The sequence below is a fragment of the Pezoporus wallicus genome, unplaced genomic scaffold, assembly GCF_028554395.1.
Source record: "Pezoporus wallicus isolate ANWC-B61680 ecotype Strahan unplaced genomic scaffold, APGP_CSIRO_Pwel_v1 contig_6732, whole genome shotgun sequence".
In the NCBI taxonomy this organism is placed as follows: Eukaryota; Metazoa; Chordata; class Aves; order Psittaciformes; family Psittacidae; genus Pezoporus; species Pezoporus wallicus.
Window position 1 is genome coordinate 1097486 of NW_026638638.1, and position 13541 is coordinate 1111026.

General features: G+C 40.8%; 1 long non-coding RNA gene across 1 annotated transcript; it reads left to right on the plus strand.

The window, feature by feature from the left end:
• Nucleotides 1–202: 202 nt before the first annotated feature.
• LOC130600425 (uncharacterized) lies at nucleotides 203–3507 on the plus strand. Its single transcript, XR_008972452.1, has 3 exons — nucleotides 203–685; nucleotides 2179–2286; nucleotides 3267–3507. It is a non-coding gene; the product is annotated as an uncharacterized LOC130600425 (long non-coding RNA).
• The last annotated feature ends 10034 nt before the right edge of the window (nucleotides 3508–13541 follow it).

Genomic DNA, 13541 nt, shown 5'->3' on the forward strand with positions numbered 1-13541 from the left:
TCTGAGTTACATTGTTAAACACATAATACACAACAACTGTGTGTTAGAGCTCTCCAGAACATGTGTGAAATAATGTTGGTTTGGGTTTTTTTTCCCTTTCCTTTCTTAATTGGCTTCAGTTTGAAACGTACTTTAGCTTCTCTGACTTCTGTATTAGCCTCAACGCACCAGTCATGGATCAGGCCATAAGGAACTGTTTCCAGCCACCTGAACAGTGGAAACGGGAAGCGAGGGCAGCTGGAGGGGGGAGCGTGCACCAGCTGGCCCTGCTCCTGAGGCATTATAACTGGATTCTTTGGGGTAGAAGGGTGTGAGGTCTCAGGTCATTTCCTGCCAGGTTTGCTCTGAATGGGAGGGGGATATGTAATTGTGCTGTCTCCTTGTACCATTAGTGTCAAGACTCATTAGGAACTCAATCTACTCAGTGGCAGTAGGCATACAAAAGAAAGAACTAGCCAAAGTCTGCAGACTGCAGAGCAGGAGTTGGTGGAGGGAGCAATTGTAAATTCCCGTCTGGGTAATTAGAGTCAGCAGGGAATCAGATTGGCTACGGCAGGGCTTTCATTTTTCCCCTTGCTGTTTTAACGGGATTGGCAGGTGCTGCTTTATTCCAGGGGTGAGGTGATGTGCCTGTGTCATAATTCACAATGAGAAATGATCATCAATTTGCTACCATGCTCCTGGGGTGAGCTGAGCAGGCAAACTGTGATTACTATTGTTATCAGTACCTTGTTAGTATGGAGCAGGAGATTGTTGTGGGCAGTTGTCTCTGGAAGGGGTGGGATCTGTACTCACAAAAAGCATGCTCCTGGCAGCTTCGCTACATTTGGAAAGTTGGGCTACTTCATGCCCTTTACACTGGGATCTGTTTGGGATCACTCAAAAGGATGTGAAGGACCTGGAAAATGTATCTTATGATTAAAAATTGGCAGCATATTGGCATGCTTTATCAACAGGGAGTTACAACACAATAAACAAAAATGGACCCTCTTTCTTCAAAAACACTGCTTACTACTTATCTGTTTGCCTAGTGAGAGGTGGAAAGGGACATAGTCAAGCTATCCTGTTTGCATGCAATGCAGTTTAAAGCCTCAATCAAGATGTTGTGAAATCAACAGTCAGATTCACATTGAGTTCTCTGGATTCTTGCTCAGACCAATGGGCTTGACAGAATAATTAAAAGGTGCAACAATAAGAAATGTGGTTTCTGGGAAGAAAGGTTTTCTTAACACAGCACTTGTTCATGAAAGTTCCGAGAGAGAGAGAGAGAGAGAGAGATCCATAACAGATTGACTCCATTTACTGGCAAACCTTCTTCTTTCTAGCTCTATCCATCAATAGTCAAATGATGATGCACAACAGTATAAAATGCAGTTCACTTCTCTGCAACTGTGTGGTCCTGGTGCTAAGCTCCTGGATTTCCAAAGAGTTATTATTTACCACTGGGAAAAAAAAACCAAAATCCTACTGCAGGCAGTGGACTACTTTCCTGAGTGAAATATACAGGACTGGATCCACAAGGAGGAAATAAGTGCACTGGCAAACCATCTTGTTTTCTGGGCACTCTTTGGGCACAATTGTGGGTAAATTGTTGGACAGGAAATGATATTTCTGTCCAGAGGAATACACCAACATTGCAAAAAAGTTTTGCTCTCCATGAAGCAAAGCTGAGGCCTTTCAAGGTGTATTTTATAGAAAATATTAAAGAGAAGTGAAAGTATCACTCTGAAGAGCTAGTCTTTAGGCACCTGTTGGAGGTGTGAGCGACCATGTTGTGTCCTTGGTTTCCCCTGTTCTGGGAGAGTACTCTGCTGGCCAAGCTGTTCTGAGGTGGTACTTTGGACTCTGGCCAGATTCTCCCAAACCTAAGGTGGAACTATGTCTTACTAGAGGCCTAATGTGGCCAGTATGTACCCGTGAAAATTTTCAGCTTCAGTAATTCAGTACTTTCCCACTAAAAGAGCAAATTCATCTAAAAGGATAAGGGAAAGAAGAGGTCCCTGCCAGCTCTACCCTTCAGGCTGCAGATACATTTTAAGAGCCTATTTGGAATGCAAACAATAAGAGATGTGTGTTTCCCTCAGTGACTTTCCTTTGAGCCTCTGTGCATCTCTTCAGCATGTTGGGTTACTGGCAGAATAAGAAACTAATACGTGAAAACCTTCCTCTCATCTCCAGGTTCCTGTCTGGAATGAATCAGCTCAGATCTATAAGCTGCTTAGACCTTCCAAGCACTGTAGCTTAAATAATGGCAATAGAAGCTTTGTTAGCTCCTGATTTTTATAGGTAAGTGTCTCTCAGTCAGAAGCTGACAATCCATACAGATATATGTGTTACTGCAAATTATTTCTCAGGCCCATTTCTCAGGCCCCATTTCTCAGGCTATCGCCCATGCCTGGTAACTCGGAGTTTGGCTGAGCCTCTCCTACCTAAAAAATGCATGCTTGCTTATCCTTTATACCCACCCCTCACTTAATCAACAACTACTTCTCTCAAAACATGGCTGACCCTCTCCCTTCCTACCCATCAGCCATTCTTGCTGGGTCCTCTGTCTAGATGGCTTTAAACCTGATTTGGGATTTGAGTGTTAGTTGGATTAACTCATTAGTGGGGCTCAGTTCTGGCAAGCCTGCTAATCTGTGGCAGTGGTGCATAGCACTGTGACAATATTACACTGAAAATGAGAAATCTAATGAGATTAGCATTTTATCCTTTCAGACAGAGCCTAGGTGTTTGACTGTTCTGCAGATGCTTGGTATGAACCGTAGTAGGTCTAGGAGGAGACTGGTCTGTAACACAGCACCCAAACACATAGGAAGGAGATTGCAGTAGTGCAATTGTAAGATTGAAATAGTGCAATAGAGATTGCAATAGTGCATAAGAAGCATCAGTAGCTTGTTGTAGCAAATAGAAATGTCTCTGTTCCCATCAGCTGGCTTTGTCTCAAAGGCATTTGCACATATGCCCCACAGACTTATCTCTTTTCCTAAGCATGAAGGAGGGCTGATCTGTGTCTGGGGATCACTTTGCAAGTCAATCCTGCCTTTACTAGTGATGACTGGGGAAGGTTTTAGTGGCAGATTTCATGGAGAACAAGGCTGCTGACTTCCAAGTTGTTTTTACGTCACACAGGGATGCAGAGCAAGATATGCTTATCAATGTATGACTACCAGACTGCTCCATTCTAAAATTACACCCACAAGCTTAGTTGCCTGGACAAATTCCAGTTGCACTTTTCCCTCTCAAAAGCATTGTTTTTATTTCAGGTTTAAACACAGAAAAGAGGGAGCCAATATCTGTAGCCTCCTTTGGCTGCAGGGAGAGGGATTGCTCTGCCTGGTTTCTTAGGAACACCTAATAGAGCAAGACAGTACCTAGTGCTGGGTGCATGAGCTTCTCCTGCTCTACCACCCTACTAAAGGTTTGTAGAATTTTGGTAGGTGATAAGGAAGGAACCTGAAGAGTGATGCACCAGGGCTGGGAGTCACTACTAAGTGCTGTCCTAGCCTGCCACCCAGTGCTGGTTTTTGGCACTCAGTGTGCTCCAGCAATGCAGCTGGTACCTGGACTGGTTCTTCCTGGACCCTGTTGGAATATTCCTTCCTCTGACTTACTGAAACATATATTCAGGTCCTGTTTGAAATAAGCAATGTTTTAAAATGGACTGGCTTCGGAGAAATGTGTGAAAACTTCTTCAGATTCCTTCTTGAGTACTGTGGGATCAGTAGGCAATGGCTCTTGGGTGTTGTGCACTCAGCAGGTGGTGGGCGAGTCTAACTTCTGGGTTGCCTTAAGTGAGCCTTAAGCGAGCCTTAAGCAAGAAGGGAAAGCTATTATTTCTGGTCTTGTTTTTCCAGAACAGCTTAGGAATGATCAGAGCTGCACAATCTCTCAGCATGGCGATGGATCCAAACCAAACGCATCCACAAAATGATGCTAAAGTTGGCAACAGTTTTCTAACTGAGATCAGTGTGTATCATCATGATAACAAACAGCTAGCAGCTAGGGAGAGGTGATAATTTCTAAAGATACCACAAAACTGCTTTAACCCCAAAGGCGCAGGGGAGGAAGGAATATTTTCTTGGAAAAGCAAGAATGGTTAACAGTGTTGTAGATCTGGCTGTTCCAGGGAGATGATGGAAGATGGTGGTGCAGATGACATGTTTTCATTCACATGACTCATGATGTCCACAAAACAATCCTCCTGTTACAAGGCTGAAGTGCAGCTGGTGGAAAAGATGTTATTTTGTTAAAATATATTCTAATACTTTTCACATAAAATCTGGGGTAGATAATTTGGGAAATTGTTTTGATTTTTTTAAGTGTTTGGATTTTGTTTAATTTTGATTGTTTGGGGTGGTTTTAGATGTCTATCATTTCACCATTGCAGAAAAAGTAATAACTAAGTAGTGACACTGACAAAGCAGAAACTGTATGTACAATTGTGAGCTTTAATTGAGTAAAGGAGGTAAAAAGTCTGGCACAGTCTTACAAACTGCTGTTCATCTATGAGCAACAGTCAGTTGTTTGGATTGCAATAGCGCAGACTAAATCTGCCACACCAGTGTTTTATCAGCTAAAGAATTTAATAGAGCAGCAGCCTTTGTGACTGTGTCCTGACATTCAGCCTTGACAATGATGCCTGGATTTATCTAGGTGACCAGATATATTGAGCTTTCACTCTGCAGCGTGGGGGATGGTGGAAGGAATGAGTGGTCATTTTTCTTTAAGTAGTGAGAGAGATTTTGCTGCCAATTGAAAAGGAAGGGAAAGAGAAGAAAAAATGTGATGAGGTGGCCTTGTTCTAAAGTGTGTGAGGTGCACAGAGCAGGCATAATACAGGAAAAGGTGAATATAGAAGGAGCAGATGAAAACTAAAGGTGCATTTACTCTGAAGGGTGCTTAAATGCCATTAATATGTATTGTAAATCTTTAAATGCTCTGTTATTCAAGCATTGTATTAAGTGGAAGGAAAAAACCCACTGCTACTGATTTGCATTTTGTTATTAATTCAGAGGAAAAGAGAGGAAAAATTGTCAGCAAGGTGCCTTAGCTAAGCTTTACATAACAGTAACAACTTACGTATGGGAAGCAAATACTTAAAAAAATGAGCAAAATGAATAGAAATGTAATTCAGAGCAGCACTAGCACTTCATCTTCATGAAATGATATGGGCAAAGCCTGAATTCCAACACTGCAGTGAATTATGGGATGTGGTAGAGCTTGCAGGACTGCAGAAATAAAACATGATCAGTTATAATGTCCCATTAGGAAAAGGTGATGTAATGAATTCTTCTTTCCTGGCCTAGCAATGACATTTAATTTGCTCGGTTATTTACCCCCTGGATAAAATTCATAATCTCTCGTAATATGAAAATATCTCCTTAGATACATCTGTGGGGAATCTCATTAGAAGGTTTTGCTGAATGTATTTTTTGTCAGAGTTGTAAAGGCAGTGAGCTTCATCAACAGGGAAGCTCGACTGTGAATCCCTGGTGCTTATTCCTGATTCTGCTGCTGTATGATGCTGGGTGAACACTCTTGGCTGCTGAGACCCATTCCTGTGATTTTTCCGATTCCATCTGTGACAGGTCAGCAGGTGTAGTAAGGACTAACTTGCTGCCTAAGCCAACCCAGCTCCTTCTGGTTGAAATGTGTTGCAGCCATTTAGCCTGTCTGATGGGGAGGTCATTTTCAGTGGGACTGATGATGTATGGCTGTGTAGAAGCCTGAGTAGCAGTAGCTATGGTTAGGAAAGGGCAGATGCCCAGAGCTGCACATAGCAGTTCCTTGAGACAGTGTTACATGTTACATCCCTGAACTCAGCAAGGATTTCTGGATGCTCCAGGAAAGCTGCCATTAATGTGATTGTTCTATTCTTTTGGCTCAGTGCATAGGTTGAGATGTTATAAAGAAGAATAGGCCAATTTTGGAGCTACTACAAATGAAAAAAATTACTCTTTAGTGGCTTGGCTGACATGTTTTTCTGGACTAAAGAAGCAAGAACGAACAAGATACTGTTCAGCAGAGACAAGTGCTTTAAAAGGAAACCTATTTTAATTTGATCTTTTTTAAAATCTTGAAAGGAGTCTTGAGAATTCTTAAAGAGCTCACCTGGAAACACAGCTGGCTTTCTGGTTTAAAAAAACACATACAAATCACTCCAGAATAGGCCTTGCAGTTTCTAGTACTATGGAGCATATCTGTCTCTACTAACAGGTATCTGCTAGTACATCTCTACAGGTCTGTAAATATTCAAGATTTAACTCTAATGAAAAAGATTCTCTCTATATAAAGAAAAGGTAACAGTTTATATGCAAATGTTACAGTGCTATCTCTTTAGTTATCTCAGTTTTTTAAAAAATCAAACCATGGCCTTCAGTCCTATTTAAATATAATAAAATAAAAAAATCACTTTCCAGAGGTCCAGAAAGCTGAATATATTTTCCTAGCTGATTGATGCTTTTCCATTTATTTTTAAATGTAATTTTCCCTGGGTAAGGAATTGTTCTCTTGAATGTCAAAAAGGAAATATTTCCCAAATCATAGGCTTGGATTGGCTGACTTGAACCTAATGAGATAGCTCTGCTGGAGAGGGGTAGGCTGGGGAAGCAGAGAACGGAGTGATTTGTCATGCTGGTTTTCCAGCCATTGCTAAAGAGCTGCTTTGTAATGCCAGCCTGCCAAATCTCCTGGCCACAATCAAATTACTCCCTCCGCATGCACGCACATCCACACCCTCGCCCTTTAGATCTATCACTGACAGAATAGTTATTAAACAAAAACTCAGCCAGGGGAATTATTAATTGCCAGGCTTCATTTCTTTATCAAATGTTGTGGCCCAGAGGGAGAGCTCTTTAAGCTTTCAGAAAGACTGTAGCACATTAATCACTGGAGGGAAGTGGGGTGTGGGCTTGGCATTTGTAATACTTGTCAGATCAGAAATAGGAGATACAAAGATCAAAAGAGATGTTTATGACTTGGAGGTGAAAGGGTTTCACTTTTCTTGTTCTTCTTTGCATCCTCACTTTTTTTTACTGTTTGTTTTGGGGTTTTGGTTTTGCTCTGTTGGTCTTGTCCCAGCACTTCTACTAATTCTGTTCCTATACCTCTGGCCCACACACTGTCCAGCAAGAGAAAGGCTTTGAGTTCTGGATGCAGCTTTCTGTGTACAGAGTAGCAAACCAGTGGTCACTCCTTTTGAGTGCCAGCTTGTAATGCTGCACTTGATTAGGCACTGATCAGGCAGCAAAAGGCAAAGTTGGGAAGCTGGAGGCACTTAGCTGCTTGTCTGTATAAACTGATTAAATGCTGGTACCTAGCACTGAGCATCGGTCCTAAAAAGCACACCTGATATCCTGGAAGTTTAATACTGAGCTCACTATTACATGCACAAATAGACATACACATATACTTTTGGAAAATTACTAGAATCACAGTACCTCTAGGCCACGTACATGGCAGATTAAGTCAATATTGTAGGCTGTCTGTGGCTGGAAGCACTTACTGTGTGATTAGTTAAAGCATTAATTAACATTGACCTTGTTCACTTGATCCTGAGACCTTTAGCTTCTGCAGTATGTGAAGAGGTTGTTACTCCTACAGGGTACCTTATGAGGAATGCAATATAAGCTGCTGTTCAGTTGACGTTTTTTTTTCTCATAAAAGGATGATGTATCAGCTGAAGTGAGTAGCCTTTCTTGTAACACTTCAGCAATGCTGCATTTTGCATTCCTGATTCTTGCTCTGTCACATGAAGAAATTCTTCAAACTGCTGCTGTTGAGAGGTGGGTTTGCTAGTACAAGTCATCCCCACTTGTATACATGATCTTCACAGCTGCAGAAACCCCCCTGTTTTCTTGCTAATATCTTAGCTTGAAATACATAATAATTTTAGCAGATATTGTAAACACATGTCCACTTTCAACATCACCTGAGTTAATTATCAAAACAGCCTGCTTCTGCAAAATATACACATCAATATAAAAAAAAAAAACTATTTCAAGAAAGAGTATGAGTGGGTAAAATCAACTTAAAGGTTTTGTAGATAAATACCAGTTTACCCACTTGTAAGATGGCACTTTGAATTTTTTTCCACTAATCTCCTGTCAAAACTAGCCAGGATTTTGGCTACAGTGAAGGGACCTGCAGGTATCTAGAGCCACCCTGTCTCACAGGAGCACTTGAGGGGAAAACATCTTTAATTCTGTGGTATATACAAGAGGTTGCAGTGAGAGAACGGGCTGTGTGTTAACATGCCTTTATACCGTGGCTGGCACACAGCCTGGTTTTGTACAGCCCTGCTGTTATCTGGAGCCTCTAGGTACTACTGTAATATAAATATTCTGGAAGAATAATAGGGCTGTTTGTGGCTCTTGAGGGCAGCTAATGTAGCTGGTATGCAGCATGTTTTTCAAGCCTTCATCTCTTATTTTTCCAAGCATCCAGCAGGAGAGAAGAAACAAACCACATTTTCTGTGCACAGACAGAAGGAATGAGAGGCGGGATGGATCACATCAAATGGATTTTGAGAGAGCCACAAAACACTTGTTGCTTGTTGTCCCGACACTGCAATATGATATTTGCATTGTGATGTTGTATCAATATGTGAGACGATCTGTCTTCTTGGGAATCTCATGCCTGGCAAAGCAGTTTCCAACTCAGAGGCTCACTTCTTTTAAAGGGATTTTGACTGTACATGTGCAAACAGCAGCCGATTCTTTGGGATCTCCAGAGCAATCTGTGTAGATTTAAACACTGAAAAACTTGAATGCTATACAATCCCACAGGCAAACAATTCCAATGATTAGTTGGACTCCCAAGCATATCATCATATACTGAAAAGTGTATCAACATGCCACTGAATATCAGGCAGTCTACCTAATGAACATCATGGCAAAAGAGAGTGTACAGGCTAAGAACAATAGTCAGTCTATCAAGAAAACCCTGAAACATCCATACCTTTGGATAGGCTTTGCACAGCAGGAACCATCTCTGTGTGCTTACTGTTGATTGAATCCATCACTGAAGGAATTGCTTCTATGACATTAAATGGGTTATCCCCTGTGTGATACTTCTTATTTTTTGGCTGTTTTTCAGAAGAGGTGGAGGATGCAGTAACCAAGTGTGTTGTGTTACCATTTTTATCTCCAGTTTATATTTGAGAAAGATCATGCAGATGTCATAATCCCCTAACTCCTGAAATACATTCCCTATGAACTGTTTTTGCTGTGTTTATCAGGGAATATTGCAGCTAGTACTTGGAGGATTTCAGAATTAGTGGGATTTGAATTAGGATTCTGAAATGAAACAGGAATTATTAGAAGAGAAATTCTGCACAGTAAATCTCACATTCTCTTTTGTTCCATCAAAGCTGTTTTCCCACCTTTCTGTGAGGAGCTGTAGGTGAATTTCTTCATAAGGGACCGTAATCAAGGTTTACAAGCCTCTATAACAGCTCAAAAGCCTAATAGGTCCCAGGAAGCTATGGAACTCCAACATGTATTTAGTCATGAATGTTTTTAATTAACAGCATTTTTGCTTCCTTTAGCTTTGTCCTAGTTTGCTTTGTACCTGAAGAACCTAGTACTGGTTCCTTGGGCTCAGAACTTTCCTTGCATCAGGTAACACCAGGTCAGCAGCTCTGCCATGACTGCTCTCAGGCTATGTCTTGTTCCCCTATGACTGAGCTGAGGTAATTTACTCCTCTTTTGGAGCAGAGTACAAGACCTCAAATGGCACTACAGTTACTGAATGTTAGGATGCTGCTGCTACTCCTGAATAGCTGATACAAGTAGCACACATATAGGGCACTTGGATAGGCCCAGTAGTTCCTACAACAGCAGTGGGATCTGCACTTTTCAGGTGAGGATGTGGCATGGGCCTCTAAGGTGGAGACAGTGGGTAGCTGGCTGAGGATAAGGAGTTAAAGAAGCCCTGAGACTGGGCAACAAAAAATTTCCTTCTAAAGCATTTTTAAAATTTCATTCATGAGCACTGAAACAAGATTTTATCACATCCTGCACTGTGTGTTTAATAGAAGTGGCTGACATGTTCCTATACAGGCTTAGCTACAAACTTGGAAGAGCTTTGCTAGTGTCCACAACAAAATTATCTGCCTTGTATTAATCTGTTCCTGGTAGACCCAGCCTTGAATTACAATTAAAAGGAGGGTTGTGTCCAGATCTGTCTGCTTCCAGGGCTTTGGTTTTAGTGTAGGTCTCTGGCATCCACACCTAAATCATAAATCCTGATGATAGCTATTACCAGTCACTTCACTGAATTTATTTTTCCTCTCAGAAGACCTGTATTTTATATATATTGATATATTTCTATACTCATAGAATCATAGAATAGTTAGAGTTTGAAAGGACCTTAAGATCATCTAGTTCCAACCCCCCTGCCATGGGCAGGGACACCTCACACTAAACCATGCCACCCAAGGCTTTGTCCAGCCTGGCCTTGAACACCACCAGGGATGGAGCATTCACAACTTCCTTGGGCATATATTTATATATTTAAAAAAATATTTTAGTTATAAATTTATGCGTGTAAATTCTAAAGCATGAGTTACTTTACCTGTAGAAGATAATTAAAGATACTGCTATACTTAAGGATGTTACTGTTATGCAGAAGTAACATTCTGCTGTTCCTTTCAACAGCAATATGCAGTCAGAAGAAATTCTCAGTGTTACTACCTGCCTCTCAATGTTAATTCCTGCCTGTTGGTTGTGCTATGCTAATACTTACCAGACTGAAGTGCGATAGAAACCTTGTTATAGTTAGTACTGCACAGACATCTAGCAAGACAGTCCTCACTCTGCAGTGTAAACAGCGGTTGGTAGGGGACAGAGGAAGGAAAAGATCCATCTGTTAGTGTCACCAAGCAGGTGAGCAAGAGTCAGAACCATCCCCACCTTGGACAATGAATGCTCTATTAGAGAGACTCCCAGACCAACCCATTCAAGCCATCTGACGGCTCCACCATTACTAATATTAGAAAATGATACTACTTTAACTTGCCCTTGCTTCAGGTTGAGCCATTACTTCATGTCGTATCTACATACTATTATTTTTCCTTTATAACTATTTTATTATCTTGACTACCTTCAGTTTATTTTTACGCTTACCTAATAACTGCAATTCCTTTACTTTTCCCTTATGCCAATGTATATTAGCTCTCTGCTTATTCTTATCATTCTCCTTTGTAACAGCATTATTTGCACCACATTTTTCTTGACCTCTTGCTGATACTGCCTAGCTGGGTGCTGGGATTGAGGGAGGGTCTGAGAATCCTAGGTTAGACAAATCCCTAATATCTAATTTTGTAAAAGTTAAGGGAGAGAAGAGAAGGAAAGCAGAAGTGGAAGAAAGTGACCAGAGACTTCCTTTGAAGTCCCAGGTTCCAGGGTAAATTGCTGATATGAGGTCCGAGGATTTAGCCCTGAAAAACAATGCACTTTGGAAAGAACCACTTAAACTACACACAACTATGTTGTATGTACATGTAGGGATTATGTTTTACTTGGCTGCAACCCCTTTGGCGAAAAAGAAAGATGTCAATGAAGGTATCATCTCTATGTGCAGAGGCTGGTAAAAAAAAACAAAACCCAACAGCAAAAATGACAGATTGTATGAAAGAGGGAAGATGAATAATGTCGAACATATTAAAGTAGGATTACATCGATTGGTGTTATAGCTCCAGCTAAACTACTGCACTCATTTCTGGTTGCTTCATTTCCAAATGGCCATTGCAGAGATGAAGCCAGACAAGAGTGCAACAAAATTATTAAAGACACAGCATGGAGGAATGGGAGAGCCTATGTCAGATGAAGTGAAAAAAAAGCCTAGGATGACTTAATTTGAAAAGTGCAAAGTAATACAGAAGATAAGAGACAAGAGATAATGAATTTCATTCTGTCCCATGGCCTAAATGCGAGTCAGCTCTTGATGAAATAAAAAGACACAAATTTAATATGGATCAAAGGAAATTTTGTTCTCAGTGCAGCATAACAGCCAGATATCTTGTCCTGACTTTTGTGAGCCTCACGCAATTCAATGCAACATGGAAGTACAGCATTATTTTTAAGCTATTTCTGCTCCTTTCTTGTAAGAGGACCATGGCTCTGTGTCCTGGGCGAGGTCGGCTGCTGCAGAACAGCAGGGTGCAAACTAAAAGGGCATTTGGGTGGCCAGTATGCTCATACTGCCCAGGACTGAGTCCTTGCCAACCATTCTGCTGCAGAAGTGCTTCATTTTCCATTAAATCTGCTGCAGATAATCCTGCTTTGCAGTGTCACTCCTTGTTAGGTTCATAGTGTGCTTCTGCAGGTTTCTAGCCCTTTCAATGTGTCTGAGCTAGTAGTTGCCAACCTCAGTTGAGTATACAGATCTTTCAAGAGAAGTGCTTTTTCATGTTGTGTTTCATGTAGAGAGATAAACAGCATTTTTCACGTTTCGTTAGTGTCTGAACAATGTAAGCACAAATACTGCTGAGGATCACAATGCCTCATGTATCTTGGGAATACATTATCCAGCAAGAGTAAAACAGAGGTAAAAGAGAGGAAAAATTCTTAGTAGTTGCATCTCTCACTTATTTCATGACTTAGCAAAACTGCTGCCCATTGAGATAATCTGTATGGCCATTGTCTCCAGTTATTTATCTTGATTCAGCTGTCATGACTAGTATCCAGAACATGCCAACTAGTTTGAGAAAAGCTAAGGTCAGGGAAATAAAGCTTGAGATTATACCAGTTCAAAGGAGAGGAGGATTAAATCAAGAGGAATTTTGTGGACTTCCTTGAAGTGTCCATTTGCATTTACACTGCTATAATAATTTTGTGGTTGCTTGAAGCTCCTTTTCTGTCAAAAAATTCTTCCTGTCATCTTGGAAGCACCTGTCTAAAGATACCTGATTGGGCTTTGGCTCTTAGGTTTTAATTAGGCTAAAGAAAGGATTCTCTTAATTAGGGCTCCTGATTGAAGGAGATCTAGGAACATTCCATGATTGTTGAAAGAGAGGAGGATTAGGAAGGAATTAACTCCCTAGGTTCTGGTTTTCTGGCTGTCTATGGTACCCTGCCAGAATTCATTGCTAATTGCTTCATGAACAGAAAAAATTGAAGACTTTGGTGACACAGCAAGAGAGAGATTTGGGTAATGAAAATACCACATATTTGAGGAACTCTGTACATTCAGATGATGAAATCCGCTAAGAAATCAGTAACCTGAAAAAGCCTTATATAATTACTTGTAGAGAGAAGAAAAAGGTTGAATTCTGTATTGTCAGAAAGGCAGGCTAAGGCTTTACAGCTGCATTTCATAGAGGTAATAGTGTTTCTGAGAAACAAGTAAGTTGAAATGGTCATCCTCCAGGAATTTAGACTATTCAGCTACAGGAAAGCATTTTAAGGAAAAACAGTCAAAGTACAATATCAGAGAATTAATGCACTTTTGGGGTTAAAAGACAGTGGGGTTATTCAAGTAAACTTGATATAGAATAAGGCTATAAAGGAGATATGGCAATGACAGTAACTGAGGTT